This window comes from Eschrichtius robustus, chromosome 3 (assembly GCF_028021215.1).
Source record: "Eschrichtius robustus isolate mEscRob2 chromosome 3, mEscRob2.pri, whole genome shotgun sequence".
Taxonomy (NCBI): Eukaryota; Metazoa; Chordata; class Mammalia; order Artiodactyla; family Eschrichtiidae; genus Eschrichtius; species Eschrichtius robustus.
Window position 1 is genome coordinate 173,400,837 of NC_090826.1, and position 15,917 is coordinate 173,416,753.

The 15,917-nt window shown below is 39.3% G+C and overlaps 1 non-coding gene across 1 annotated transcript; it reads right to left on the reverse strand.

Moving 5' to 3' along the window:
• Nucleotides 1-3,462: 3,462 nt before the first annotated feature.
• TRNAR-UCU (transfer RNA arginine (anticodon UCU)) lies at nt 3,463-3,535 on the reverse strand. The gene has a single exon. It is a non-coding gene; the product is annotated as a tRNA-Arg (tRNA).
• Nucleotides 3,536-15,917: the final 12,382 nt, after the last annotated feature.

Below are 15,917 nucleotides of genomic sequence, written 5' to 3' on the forward strand. Positions count from 1 at the left end.
CAGCCCTTTCTTCTACCTCCAGCCAACTTGATGAGCTCCCCAATATCCTCCCAACAAATTCCCTTTATCATAAAGTAGCCAATCTAAGAAACACTGACACATACTCATCCATTCCCTACTGTATTCTCTTTCTACTGAGTGATGGCATTCACAGCTCAGCATCAAGGTTATACAGTAGCCCCCCATTGGATCCCAGTTTGCCAGTGTATTGATTCATTCCTTAATATTTGCCTGACATGGCCTGATGAAAAACTTCTGTGACTTGACTAATGCACTGAACATAGGGGTGTATAAAATTCACAGTATGGCCCAAGTGTTCCTCCAATTCAGTCACTCTGTAGTGATGCCAATTGAATTGAACTTGAAGAAGCTGAAGGAACTAGATATATCACATCAGAGCCTCAGTGTCACTCCTTTGTTGTTTTCAGGGCTTGGAAAACCAAGAGATAATCTATAAAGGCCTGAAAATATACACAGGGCTTGATTGCTATATAACCTGCTACTTATGGCTTGCTCACAGGACTCATTCTAGGACAGTGATTTCCAAACTTGGCTGGTGATCAAAATTACCTAAGATCTGTAAAAACTCAAATTGAAAATCCCAACCCAATTCAGGATGTTCTGAGCCACTAGGTCGGGGGTGGAATCAGTATTAGCAAATGTGTGCAATCTAAAGAGAGGAGGACTGCAGTAGGGGACCCAAAATGAGATGATTTCAGTAATCCAGAGAATTTTGAAGTTCCAAATTAAGGCAATAATAATAAGAAATGAATAAAAAGGAATGGATTTGAAGTATATTCAAGAGGTAAAATAAGACAGCCATGCTTATGATTAATTTAATGGGGATAAAATAAATAGGGTCAAGCATGAATTTTTTAGCTTATATAACTGGATAAGTAGAGTCTCATTGTTAAGACAAAAAATATTAGAGGAGGAGAAAGTTTAGAAAGAGGTATGTTTAGACTCAATGAAAGTTTTCTTGTGATGTCCAGGAAAAATGTCCAGCATGGAAGCATGGTCTGAAGCTCAGGTTAGAGATAACATCCAGAGATACAAATCTGAGCACTAACTGCATACAGGTGATGGTTCTAATCTTAGGAAGGATAAGATCATTCAAGGAAGGTTTGGAAGAGGAAGAGTGTTGAGTCAGGATTAACCTACCAGGAACACTAACATTTAAGGAGCATTAGGAGAAGAAACCTGGGAAGAGATCTGAGATGAAATGTCCAGAAGAGGTGAGAAAAGAAGTAAGAATGGACAAAGAAGAGAGAGCTATGAAAGAGGAAGCAGTCAACAGGGTCAGCTGCCATGAAGGTCCATGAATATAAAGAATGATAAATGCAGGTTGAATTTGCAGACGAGCTCAGTATATTTTTGACTGAGATTGTCCAAGTTTGGGAATAAACTTCAGGCAGAAGTGTGTTGAAGAATCACAGAGAAGGGGACTACACATGTAGGCAAGTCTTTCAAGAATCATCAGGTACTGTAAAATAGATAACCAACAAGGACCTACTTTTCAGCACAGGGAACTATAGTCAATATTTCCCATTTTTGAAAGAAATACATATAGAGGTGAGAAATATCTCACTCTTCTTGTTAAGAAAAAAAATCAGCATAAGTGCAGTGGTAAATGGCTACTGTCATATGGCCTCCATGTGAAGGATACAATAGAGAGTAGTGGAGACTGGGATTAAAGAAAGCATCCTACCCCACCTAAAGGGCTTCAGCAGAGGGAGACATGCAGGAATGTGAGCCCAGGATCACCTAATCTTCTGACTCTTCAAAAGAAGCTGTAAACATTATTTACAATGGCCAAGACATGGAAGCGTCCATCAACAGATGAATGGATAAAGAAGCCGTGGTATATATATACAACAGAATACTACTCAGCCTTAAAATAGAATGAAATTTTGCCATTTGCAGCAACATAGATGGACTTGGAGAGCATTATGCTAAGTGAAATAAGTCAGATAAAGATAAATACTGATATTGCTTATATGTAGAATCTACAAAATACAACAAACTAGTGAACATAATAAAAAAGAATCAGACTCACAGATACAGAGAACAAACTAATGGTTACCACTGGGGAAGGGGAAGAGGCAATGTAGGAGTGGGAGGGAGTGGGAGGTACAAACTACTTGGTATAAGATAGGCTTAAGGATGTATTGTACAACATGGGGAATATAGCCAATATTTTGTAATATCTGTAAATGGAAAGTAACCTTTAAAACTTGTATAAAAAAATTTTAAAAAGAAAAAGAAACAAAAAAACAACAAAAAAGAAGAATGTTGAAGGAAAAAGAGGAATAGTAGTAATTGACTTAATCAAGATAACATGATTTATCATAAAATTATAATTACACCAAAAAACAAGAATCATCAGGTACTGTATTCCGCTTAAATCTTCCATCCCATGTATAGGTCAATCCTGGGTTCACAAAATGCCAAACATCTAAATTCAAAGTTATTATTCAGTCAGATTCAACTCTATGGCAGAGATATTTAGCTATTCATCAAAAATTCATGCTCCCCCTTTCATGGTATAGCATTGTTCTTGGTTGACATCTGTGGAGCTTCAGACATTTCCAGCAGCCTTTGTATTTAAGTGCGGCCATAAGACTAGATCTCACCAATGTAATAAGAGTAGAAGTGATAGTTGTCACTTCCTGTCTGAGGCTTTTAAGAGGAAGGATTCTCCACTCTTTCTTTTCTTTTCTGTCAGTTGTATGCCAAGGACTCCAAACTCCAAAGTCACGGCAGAGCACAAGATGGAAAGAGCCCTGTGTATCCAGATCATTCAAGAGGAAAGCAACCAACCAACCAGGAACATCTGCATTGGGTTATTATGTGTTAAGTTACTGAAATGTTGTTGTATATTTGTTTAACACCTTTAAAACAAACCATATCTGAGTATGATATGGACCAAACTTGTAGATAATTGACTCTCTCTCTCTCTATATATATATATACATATACACACACATATAAGTAAAGCTTATACCATTTATATTTATTGATATGAAATATCTATCTATCTACCTATTTATAGAGAGATGCATCATAGAAATATAGATTGTAACATTTGTTTGATACAAATCTGAGACACCATGGTCCATGTTCCAATTCCTTGTTTACAAACTTTACTAATTTAAACTTTAATGATACTATTCAAAAGTAACAAGTGGTGTTAAGAACTAAATTAACTAATTAATTAATTCAATTCAGAAAACAAATTAAGATCGTCTGGTAAATAAAATGCTACTCTTTCCACTAGATGATTAAATCTTAATGATCCACCAATTATTATTTTCCTTATGGGTTACATTAAGATATCTTCAATTCATTATTCCTACTCAGATAATTGTTTGATAGTATGTCTATGTACCAAAATAATAGAAATGAAGGTGCAATGTTCTTTTTTCTTTTTTTGGCCGCACTGTGTGGCTTGCGGGATCTTAGTTCCCTGACCGGGGATCGAACCCATGCCCCCTGCATTAGAAGCACAGAGTCTTAACCACTGGACCACCAGGGAAGTCCCACAGCATTCTTTTTTCTTAAATGCCATATTAAAAGTAATGCAAGTTTTTGCTCTGGAGCCAGGGCACCCACGTTAAGGCTCTCCTCCATAAGAGTGTGTGGTTGAGGGGCATATGGAGCTAAAGTCCTCTCCTGCTCCACTTACAAACTATGGACCCAGGCGAAGACTGCATCCATGCAGGAGAAGGGAACATCTTTTTCTAATTTGTACAAAAGCAACATGTGGGCTAGCAATGACCCTTGATAGGGACACTTTCTTTCCCCCTTAATCTTGTAACTCATTTTGTACAAATACATTGAAAGCTACATTTTCATTTTTAATGGCTTCATAAGTTTGATTAATGTACATATTGAATAACTTTAAAATATGTGCTCTTACAGGTGATACTGCATTGATACTGCATCCTTGTACATACATGTGAGGATTGCTATAGGATAAATTCATCAAACTGGAATTGCTGCATCATAGAGTCAATGTATTTGTACATCAAGTTACACTCTATAAATGTTGGGCTAATTTACAGTCCTTCCAGCAATACATGAAAGTGCCTGTTAAGTCTCACTTCCAAAAACTAATGTGCTATCTGACTTTTGATCTTTGCTAATTTGATGGGTGAACAGCCCCCTCTAGAGTAGTTTTATTTTGAATTACATTTTTTATGAGGGTAGGATCGTTTCATATGTTTGAAAACCAATTTGTGTCTTTTTCAGTGAATCATCTTTTTATTTGTATGATAAGACTTTATACATTCTTTCATTTTCAGCCTTTGTTTGTCAATGTGCTTTAAGTGTGTGATTATTATATATATCGTATGTTTGGATTTTATATTTTGATACAATTTGAGAGTTTTTATCTTTTTTTTTAAAGATTCATTTATTATTTATTTATTCATTTAATTTATTTTTTGGTTGTATCCGGTCTTAGTTGCGGCACGCAGGATCTTCCTTAAGGCAAGCAGGATCTTTTGCTGTAGTGCAGACTCTTCGTTGTGGCGCGTGGACTTCTCTCTAGTTGTGACATGTGGCTTTCTCTTCTCTAGTTGTGGCATGTAGGCTCCAGAGCATGTGGGCTCTGTAATTTGTGGCATGTGGGCTCTCTAGTTGTGGCGTGTGGGCTCAGTAGTTGTGGCTCACGGGCTTAGCTGCCCCACAATACGTGGGATCTTAGTTCCCTGACCAGGGATCGAACCTGCATCCCCTGCAATGTAAGGCGGATTCTTTACCACTGGACTACCAGGGAAGTCCTGAGAGTCTTTATCTTTTAATAGGAAAGCTTATACCATTTATATTTTTTGATAAGAAATACCTTTCAGTTCTGTTACCTTTCTGTTATTCTTCTTATTTTTATGTGTTTTCCAATCTTTCATTGTATTATTTAATTTTTCTTTGCTCTTGTTAAATACAAATTTCCTTCTGCATATTTGCATTCTATTTTTAATCTAGTGACATAATTTACAACTAAAATTTATAAAATATAACACATCTTCTGTTTCTTTAGACAGCATCTACTGTCTCCCTACTTTAAGTAATGGTAAAACTAACATATTTGTATTTCTTCCCACCTCCCATCCTCCCTCCATTTAATCATATTATTGTTATTAGCTTTTCTAGAACTTTCTTGTGTTTCTGTAAATATGTTTAAACATATACTACTTAATTTATCAGATTTAGATTTTTTGACACCCACCTTTCCCCTTCCCCCACTATAAAAGGTGACAGTATCAAGTTATATACGCTGCCTCCCTCCTTCTCAACCCTTTCCTTCATTATATTGTTTTTATTGGAGTGATTTCAGAGAGAAGAGAGAAAACATACCTTTACTGTCTTATTTTATATTTAGAAGTCACTATTCATTTTTGTCTATTTCATAGCACCAGGTACTTTACTCTGCATGTAGTAGTTACTCAATATATCTAAAAGATTGAACTTGACTTGTCCATGGTTAAACTGGCCTGGAAGAATAACTTAATCCATTTGAACATATATACTCAATTACAGGCAACAACTAGAGTCCTTCACGTACAAGGCAGAGCATTTAACTGAGCTTATCATGTGGCCAAGGGCAGACCAGTGCTCATACTCTCTGCAGGCAGACAGATCCCAAATATGACCCCTAACAGGGGCTGATCCATGCCGTCCCAGTTCCTCCTCCAAAGTCATCAGTCACATTATGGTGGGGGAAATGAGGCAGTGTGCGAGAGGCCAAACGTTTTTTGCTAGAGAATCTCTCTGCATATGGAAGGAAACATCCGGAGAAGCGAATGTGTCATGTACACATCCCCTACCCTTGCCCTATCTTAGTATCTCACCTGCTTCCTCTGGTTCCTGGATAAGCCAGGCAGCAGCTAATAACTAATCACAATAAATAATTCTAGAAGGAAGGTAACTATATGAGGACACAGTATCCCATAATTACTTATATTTTGGTCTTTGAGATTGTGACAGGCAGAACAGTAACCCCCAAAGATTTCCACACTGTGCCTTAATCCATAGAACCTTGGACTATGTTACAGCAAAAGGGTCTTGGCAGATGTGATTAAGGTTACAGACCTTAAAACAGGAGATTATCCTGGATTATCGGGTGGGCTCAATCTAATCACTTGAGCTTTTAAAAGAGGAAGGCAGAACAGTCAGTGAGAGAGATGTGGCAGAAAAAGAGGACACAGAAGAAAAGCAGTAGTGCAATAAAAGTTCAGTGAATTGTTGCTGGCTCTGAGATGCAGGGAACAACATGCAAAAATTGCAGAGAGCAACTAGGAGCTGAGGGCAGCCACTAGCAGATAGCCACAAGGAGATAACGCATCAGTTCTACAACCACATGGAGCTGAATTCTGCCAACAACCAGAATGAGATTGGAAGTGAATTCTTAGAGCCTCCAGAAAGGAACACAGCCCTGCCTGCACCTTCATTTCTGCCCTGTGACACCCTAAGCAGAGTATCAGCCTGCTGTTCCTGGACTTCTGATCTAGTAAACTGTGAGATAATAAATTTATGGTGTTTAAGTAGCTTAGGTTTGTGGTAATGTGTTATGGCAATGATAGAAAACTCTTACAGGGATAATTCAGGCAAAATCAAAATCCACTTTGGAATCTGGTGGTCCACAATAGCTGTTCTCAAGATCGATGTAGCTCAGCCTATGATATGTAGACACTTGATGGACAGGTAACTGCATAAATCAGCATGTAAGCATAAATAGACTTGAAGATCAGGAGCTTAAAGCAGGGGTCCCCAACACCTGGGCCGTGGACCGGCACCAATCCGGGCCTGTTAGGAACCGGGCCGCATAGCAGGAGGTGAGCGGCGGGCAAGCCAGCGAAGCTTCATCTGCCGCTCCCCATCGCTCCCCATCGCTCACATTACCGCCTGAACCATCCCCCCAACCCACATCTGTGGAAAAATTGTCTTCCACAAAACCGGTCCCTGGTGCCAAAAAGGTTGGGGACCACTGCTTTAAAGTATCTCTGTACTCTTAGGAAGCAACATAAATAAAGGCAGTTGGTAATTTCCTCCATTCATCTGATAGATTCAAACATCTTAATGAGTTGCAGGCTTGGTTTTCCTCATTTACGTGAAAATGTAAATTCATAATATAACTTTTGACAGCTCCCTCCTTCCCAATCATACCAACTGAGTCATGAAGGTAAGCTCTGTGAGTCAGAAGAAAGTAAGGTCTAGGAGCTGACCACATCATCTGTCTTCACTTGATATACTGCATTTCCCCAATAGCACTGTTAACAGTGAAAGTGTACATTTCTATCTGTAGGGTGAGTTGATTTGGTCTTGGAGAATAAACTAAATCTGTAGATACCTTGTTCAGATGGCTAAATGATAGTGGCAATCTAAAAGTAAATCAAAAGGAAAAAACTTGCCTACCAGCCTAATCCCTCATGTTAGTATTATTATTAATTATATTGTTGCATATCAAATTATCCAAATTCTTTGCTTTGGAGATGCTTATTTCATTTCCATCTCCACAATACTCTTGAATGGAGATTATAGATGAGCATGGAAGCACAGAGAGGTTAAGTGAATTAACCAAGCCAACACAGCAAGTTCCTGGCAAAACTGGGGCTAGTACATAAGTTTTCTTAATCCTACCTATGGTTCTCTTCACTCTGACTTTTTTTTTTCAGAATAAGTAAATCCTCTGTGTCTTTTAAAGGCCCAGTCAGATGGATGGCCCTAAAACTCATCCACTGCCTTTCATTATTATCCAGTGTTTTACCAGCCCACACTATAATGATTTCTCTTTTTCTCACAGTATAAAAAACAAATAAAATTTTGAGACAAACATTTTTGTTAATTAACGGAATTTTTTTCCTAAACTTATAATTGTTATTATCGCTTCCTTGAACAATGATGATTTACCAATTAACATATGGGGAATTAGGCCTCATTGTTAGTTTCCTTCCTGCATGTTATGTAGCACTCAATAACTCAATGACTCTTACTTTGTTTTCTCTTTTGGTGATGGGATGCCATCTTTGTTCTGGGCTCCCATGCAGAAAACAATCAGTCCCTTTAAATGAGAAGATAGAAGTGTAAAGAGGAATTCCATAAACATGAAACAAAAGAGGTTTAGTGATTTTTGTACCGGGTAAAATCTGTTCTCAGAGGATCTCTTTGAAGGGATAAAAAAGAAGGAGATTTTCCCTGTAAACCTTCTAGAAAATTTGACTTTTGTACTATATGCAAACTATTACCCATTCTGCAAGTAAATTAAACTTGAATCTTGAAAAGAAGAAGTGAATAAAAATAAAAGAAGTTATGCAAACAAACACACAGAAAACAAGTAAATGAACAAAAAGAGGAATATAGCCGTAGCAGACAGTGGTCTGCCCAGATTCCCAGGATCCATTTTTACCTTGTCTGTGCTCTCCCCCACCATGCCCACTTTCTCTGCGCTCGCCCTTCGAGGGACCAGTGCCGGCAGCTCTACCCTCAAAAGCCCTTGGGCTACTGAAGTCATTTTATTCTCACTGTACAGAGAATTGGAAGTATCTAGGGGTTTACATTCTGGCTGATGGACGTTGTCCAAAGACTGATGGATGCAGAAGTACCAAAGTCTAGCTCCCTTGCTTCAGACTGGGATAGTTGTGAGGTGTCACTTAGATTCCAGAGTTCCCCTCAGAGATCTACCTTCTGAGAGACTTCTGCCTGAGACCACACCAGTGCTGGCTTTTTTCCCTTTTTCCAACCTGTTCCCCACTCTTTTACCAGTCTTCCTGGAAGCATTTTTGGAAACTATTTGCAAATGAATGCTCATCTCAGGAACTGCTTCTGCAGAACTCCCCTAAGATAGTTGGTACCATCAGTGGTCTTAGGAAGCCAACTCTAGGGACCAGATTCCGGAGTTAGCTATTCAATGGCCATCTGAAAACAAAGCCCCCTTTGTTGGTGTTGGGTAGGGGAGTGACTATTGCTGGCATTAGCACACATTTACTAAGACTTTCACCTGTGTTAAGTTGAGCTGGCACACAGATGGGAATGATGCTGTCATTCATACAACATTGCATGCATTTGAAAGATATGGGCGAAGCAGTGATTACAAAAACTGTGAAGTGGTTAGCTGTTTCTGAGTGCTATTAATGCATCAAACTGAGAAAAATGCAAGCTTAGGTCAGTCAATTACCAACTTAAGGCACAGTAGGAAAGCCAGCAGGCCTTTAAGAGTGTGAAAAGGGACCCTCCCCTTGCGGCAGGGGAAAGACTGTGCTGAAGACCAGACTTGATTGTAAGAGTAAGAGAACCTCACAGAAGACTGAACTTAACACTCACAGTGAATTCCCTGTACAAAATCAGGGCTCCAGTAAGGAAGGAAGGGGACCCTGAGACTCAAGACAGATAATCTGAACAGATGTGCTATAGAACAGTGAATCCCTAGAGTCTACCGAACCCTCTGGACCTGCAAGATTGCCAAACTCCCTTTTTCTAGAGGAAAGCAGTCCCCTTCATGTCTGGAGACTTTTCAGAAGCCTCAACTAAGGCAGATGCACTAAAAGGCAATACTTGCTCTCCTCATGATCTGTCCCCACCCTTCTCCCTGACCTCTACATAGAAAACTAGGGTCAAGCCTCAGCATGACTTAACTGGGGAAATTTTGGCTTGATTAAAGGAGGAAGAAATTATTTGTGAAAAGATCTATAGGACTTGGGTAATATGTACTCTCTGGTCCCAGGAGAGCAGGCCTGGAATTAAATACTGAGGATACCAAATCAGTGTGGTTGATAAGGGGGATTCTTTTAATATAGGGCCACTGTCCTGTGACTCAGTATTTAACACTCTGGCAAGGACCCCTGGAGCCGGTCCTAATAAGTCACCGGAATAGCTCTTGGAAGCTTGGAACAAATAATGACCTGACAGATTGTTGAGAAAAGGATCAAAAGATTTAGAGGTATAAGCATGATTCAGTTCCCCATGAAGGCCCAGCGAAAAGATCCTTCACTAGAGCAATGAAGAAAGCACTCCGCTGTAGGGCATAGTGTCATTGTTACATTCAAGAGTGGTTGAGAGGAATCTAGAACGGGTGGCAGAAGTGGGAGAAGGTAAAATGTCATCCCTTCAGGACCAGTTGCAGCAGGAGAGACTGCACCTTGTTCAACGACTGTCACATTTACAGTTTTCCCCAGAAATTTTGAGCAACCTTCAAGAAGTTTTAATAGAATGGAGTGAACTCGACAGGAGCTGTGAGAGGGTTTGAGCAAGGGCAAGGGGTGGGCTGTAGCAGAAAATATTGATGCTTTTGCCTGGTCCTCTCAGATTTCTTGTGATATTTTCTGTGCACAACCTACGCTGCCTCTGCACTGACTTCTGTGTGTTTTAAAGTCTGGAACTTGAGACTCTTCTTTGGAGGACTGCCCTCAGGCTACCAGAGCTGCTTTACTGTACACCCAGGAGTCAAAACATGCATGCTTGGGGTTTACCTTTTCCCTGGGCTGGCTCTTGACAAATGACCATCAGACACTAGAATGTGAAAGCCCAGCTCCCTTGCCTCTGTTTGGGACAATTCTGAGGTTTCTTTATTCTCTAGATTTCTCCTGAGGGACCAGGCTGAAGCCCAAGCTTTGTAGCACTTTGCCTGAGAGCACACTCTGCCTGGCTTCCATCCTTTCCCTGTCCTGGTTCTTGAGTCCTTACTGGTCTCCCCAGGAAGCACTTCCTGAATAAATCACTTACAGAGGATCTTCATATCAGGGTTTGCTTCTGGAGAACCCAATCTAGGACCTAAAATTTTAGTGTCATATATTCCTTTTTTTTCATATATTTAAAAAAAAATTTTTTTAAATAATTTTTTAATTTTAATTTTTTTTCGTTGAAGTATAGTTGATTTACAATGTTAATTTCTGCTCTACAGCAAAGTGATTCAGATATATGTATGTGTGTATATATATATATTCTTTTCCATTATGGTTTATCACAGGATATTGAATATAGTTCCCTGTGCTATACAGTAGGACCTTGTTTATCCATTCTATATATAATCACTTACATTTGCTAATCCTAGCCTCCCACTCCATCCTTCCTCCAAACCCCTCCTCCCTGGCAACCACCAGTCTGTCCTCTATGTCCATGATTCTGTTTCTGTTTCATAGATAGGTTCATTTGTGTCATATTTTAGATTCCACAAATTCTCATATATTCTCGATGGAAGTAAATATCAGGAAGTCTTTTTGGACAGTAGTTTGGCAGTATTGCCAAAGACAGTCAACAGATTTTAAAGATGTGTATAACTTTTGAACTATCCACCCTGTATAAATATTTATGACAGTTAAGTTTAATGCAGTGTGGTTTATAACAGCAGTGAAACAGAATGAAAACAATCTAAATATACCCTAATAGGAGCTTTAGTAAACCATGATACATTCACATCATGGAATATTACTGACTGAAAGTCAAATTCTTTAAGAAACAAGAAACAGATGAAACACAAAATTTACTCCCATTTGTTCAGGATGGTCTTCACCATCCAACTTGCCCACCTCATATCTTCTATTATGTTGACACTCGTTCATTCATAAACCTTACGGTGTATTAGGAGACACTTCTAAATCATCTGGTAGTTAAATGGGAACAAAACTGCACTTGCAATGCCAAAATCTTGATTCATATCCCAGTTATTCTATTACTACCTATATGAAGCCTTAAGCAAATCACTTTACTTTCACAGCTATGAGAAAAATTCGTGTTTCTTCCATTATGTGGGCAATAAACAACTGGGCTTAATCCACAAAAGGGTGGGCTGTCTTCATTGCAGCAGGAGTCGGTAACCAAGATGTGTAGAAAATATTAGCCCCAACTAAGTGGTAACATGATCCACTGGTGTAATTAGAGGATCTAGGGTGAGGCATAGCAGCAGGGCTATAAACGTTAAATATTCTATTCTGGAACGTCTAAGTACGTTTGAAAGTGTGGGTATAGGAGAGATTGTCTGTTGTCCTTTAATATGCATTCTTTCCTTGATAGTAATAAAACCTCTGATTTGGACAAAAGAAAAAATAAGGACTACATTTCTTAGCTTCCTTTGTAGTTAAGGTAGCTATGTGATTTAAGATCTTCCAATAGGAGGCAAGCAAATAGACTGTGTAAATCCTGGGTGATGCCTTAAAGGGAAGGGAGGTTCCCTCTCCTTTTCTCATCTTGTGGTTGGAATGTGGACATAGTGGTAAGCTATCTAGAACTATGTAAAGGAAGATAATTCCCTAGAAATATTTTTATTTGTTAGTATTCAAAAAATACTGGCTGTTACAATGCACAGATTCTGGCACCTAGCGGGTACTTCAATAAATATTAGTTTATTTTTGTCTTAGTCTTCTTGGGCTGCCATAACAGACTATAACAAGCTGCTGACTTAACCAAGAGAAATTTATTTTCTCACAGTTCTGGGAGCCAGAAGTTTCAGTCAGTTTGGTTCCTGGTGAGAGCTCTCTTCCCAGCTTCTAGACAGCCATATTCTCCCTGTGTCCTCACGTGGCCTTTCCTCTGGGCACAGAGAGAAGGAGAGCACTGTGTCTCTTCCTCTTTTTATGAGTACCCCAGTTTTATTGAATTAGGACCTGACCTTTATAACCTCACTTAACCTTAATCACCTCCTTACAGACCCTGACTCAAAATACAGTCACATGGGGCATTAGGACTTCAACACACGAATTGTGGAAGGACACAACTCATTCTATAACAACTTTGCTCATCCATCACTCAGTCTTCATACATAATTACTGAAGAAGAGACATATTAGTAAATGGAAAGATTCCTGGTAATATAGAGCACATGAATTTCCTAAACCCTGATACGCAATACTTGTTGAGTCATTTGTGTTGGATGTTCTAAATGTCACACCCTGGTTATATAAACATTAAATATTTTATGCCTCTCGTATATGTCTAAATACTTGGCATTAGTACATTGTGAGGGATCTGACTTTAAATAGATTAAATTGACAATTCGTCTACAGAGCGGCAAAGTTAGAATACTACTCTTTTTGTTTCTGTGCTAATAAAAAATGTTCAAGTTGGCTGAAAGTCACGGTTGAAAGCTTTTGCCTTTTCTTCTGAGTGTGTAGCTTTGGCTCAACTCTAATCTCTGCAAATGCAGGGATGATATTTTCTAGTTCATCCCTGACATATAATAGGTGCTCAACAGTATTCATGAATAAGTTAATCTTGATTTTCCTTCTTTGCCTTGACTACAAGCTCTTACATGGGTCAGGTTCTGTCTTATGCTTTTTTTGATACTGATCTTCTCTGCCTTACTCAATGCGTAGCATGCTGGTATCCATTCTGAAAACCCTTTTTAAGGCTGAATATATATGACAAACAATCTAATGGGAATGTTTTAAGAACATTTCAATTGGTAAGATTTCTTGTCTTCAATTCAAGGAGGCATTTTAAAAAAGCATGTAGATTTTACAGAATTTATTGTATGTCTTGGCCATAAGAACATTGAGCCATGACTCTTTCTGGGTTGTTTTTCAATAAGCAAATTACAAAAAATAACCAATACATTGATGTTATTTACAAGGAATTTCTTTTGCGAGGAGATGATTTGTCTCTTAATGGAATATTTGTTTAATTCTTCATAATATTTCTGTAACTGTTACAAACTATTTTTAGTAGAAAAGCCCTGAAATATCTATAGTTCCGATAATAGGAACTCAGAAGTAGAGACACAAGCACAGATTCCTCCACAAGAATGAGCAGTCACTTTTCAGGGACCTTTGCACCAAACACTAAAAAGGGGGAAATGCCAAAAGCAGTGGGAGGGAAGGGCACAAGAGGAAGAAATGGGACAGGAGAAGGTGGTGACAAGACAGGCTTCCCTAAAACAGAGAAAAATATTTCCATAGTTTCCTCAACAATGAGGAAGAAACTTTCCCAACTAATATATGAAGAATTAGAAACCCACGAGGATTACACCCATCATGTGATGATAGGAACTCCAGTTCTATCTTTCTGTTGCATTCAAGTCTCTTCCTTAAAGTCTCACACACACACACACACACACACACACACACACACACACACACACACACACTTCCTGGACCCCACAGGTCCATCTGGTTCCATCTCCCATCTTTCTCCTTCCCTTGGCAGTTACCTGTACTCTCTGTCTGATACCACAAGTTGGCACACACTTGCCCTTTAATTTCAGCTCAGTTGTCACAGGGGAGTCTTTGACCTCCCATTAGTCAAATCCCCCTACTATGTGCTCCCATAGCCTCGTGTACCTCTTCTTTTTCAAACTGAAACACAATTGTAATTTCATATATTTGGGTATGACAATTTGATGAACATCTGTAACTCTACTAGACTGTGAGCTTCATTAAGGAAAGAAAAGTATCTGTTTATTATTATTATTACTCTTTTATTATTATTTTTACTATGGACTGAATGTTTGTGTCCCCCAAAATTTGTATGTCAAAGCCCTAATCCCCAATGTGATGGTATTTGGAAGTGGTGCCTCTGGGAGAGAATTGGATTTAGATGAGTTCATGAGGGTGGAGCCAACATGATGGGATTAATGCCTTTACAAGAAGAGGAAGAGAACAGAGCCCTCTCTCTGTCCATCATGCGGGGATGCAACAAGAAGGCAGCTGTCTGCAAGCCAGAAAGAGAACACTCACCAAGATCCATATCTGTCCACACCTTAATCTTCTCAATCTCCAGAACTGTGAGAAAGAAATGTCTGTTGTTTAAGCCACTCAGTCTATGATATTTTGTTATAACAGCCCAGGTTGACTAAACCAATTACTATTATTACTACTATTACTATTATTATTATTATTTCCTAGCCCCTAGCACTTAATTGGAGAAAAACATGACATTAGGGGCAAGGAACTGTGAAAATTTTAGATAGTCTCAGTACCTGAACGTCTCCTGTATGTCACATGAATGCTATTATTCCAAATAATTAGGCTTTTCAGTGCCTTGACATTCTCTGGCACTTTTTGAGGTGGGCACCAGCACGACACTAGCTTTCTCTTATTATACACCTATAGCTCTTTGATTTGCCATGTGCCCGAGCTGCTGTGAGCACTTCCTTTCATGCTGAGTGTTGCCGGAGACAGCCTATTTCTCATGATGACCAGGTGAATTGTGGTCACTGCAAATGAACTTAAGTCTTACCAGCGTTCCTTCACACAAGCTGCTCTGGATGACACGCTTCTTCCTTTTCTGGACGAGAGGTCGTTGTCAATCTACTTAAGAGTGAACCTGGGCATTATTTTGTATTGTGAATCTCTTTTCTAGAGCTTGCTTAGCTGAACTGATTACATAATTCTGGGTCTCTTATGAGTAAGCTGTCAACCAGGCCAGACTGTCTGCTGGGGAATTTGAGAAAAATGTTAACTGGGGCTGAGTCTGAGCTTGCCAAGTTCACTAAATGTACCCTGACATTTAGTGGAGACATTCAGTGCCCTTATACAGTCTCCCAGTGCCCCTGCTTTAGTGAGTATGATGATGAATTCCTTCCTTGCAGGGTAGAGTTCACTGAAGCAAAGTACATGCTCAGATTTCCCCCGGACACATTTCTAGAACCTGGGTGGTCGGTCTCATGGGACCTGAGACCTTCTTGGAGGTCGGCTGTCTGAACTGACTATTCACCACAACATCTTTGGATGTTATCAATCCTCCTTTCAGAAAAATGCAGGGGTGTTCCTGAGTTTGCCATTAGGTGCTATGCAGCTCTGGCCTCCACTGTGGCTCAGTGCATATATAACCTCTGGTGAGAACAATTTAAATGCACCATTAATCCCTGGATGGTCACGAGTAGCTGTACCCTCTGGGGTTTCAGTGGAGAGCAACTGGCATCCACTTTCTCATGATTTAGCAATGAAGCCAATAAACTTTGGCTCTGCACCTTGCTTCTTCTACACAGTTTTA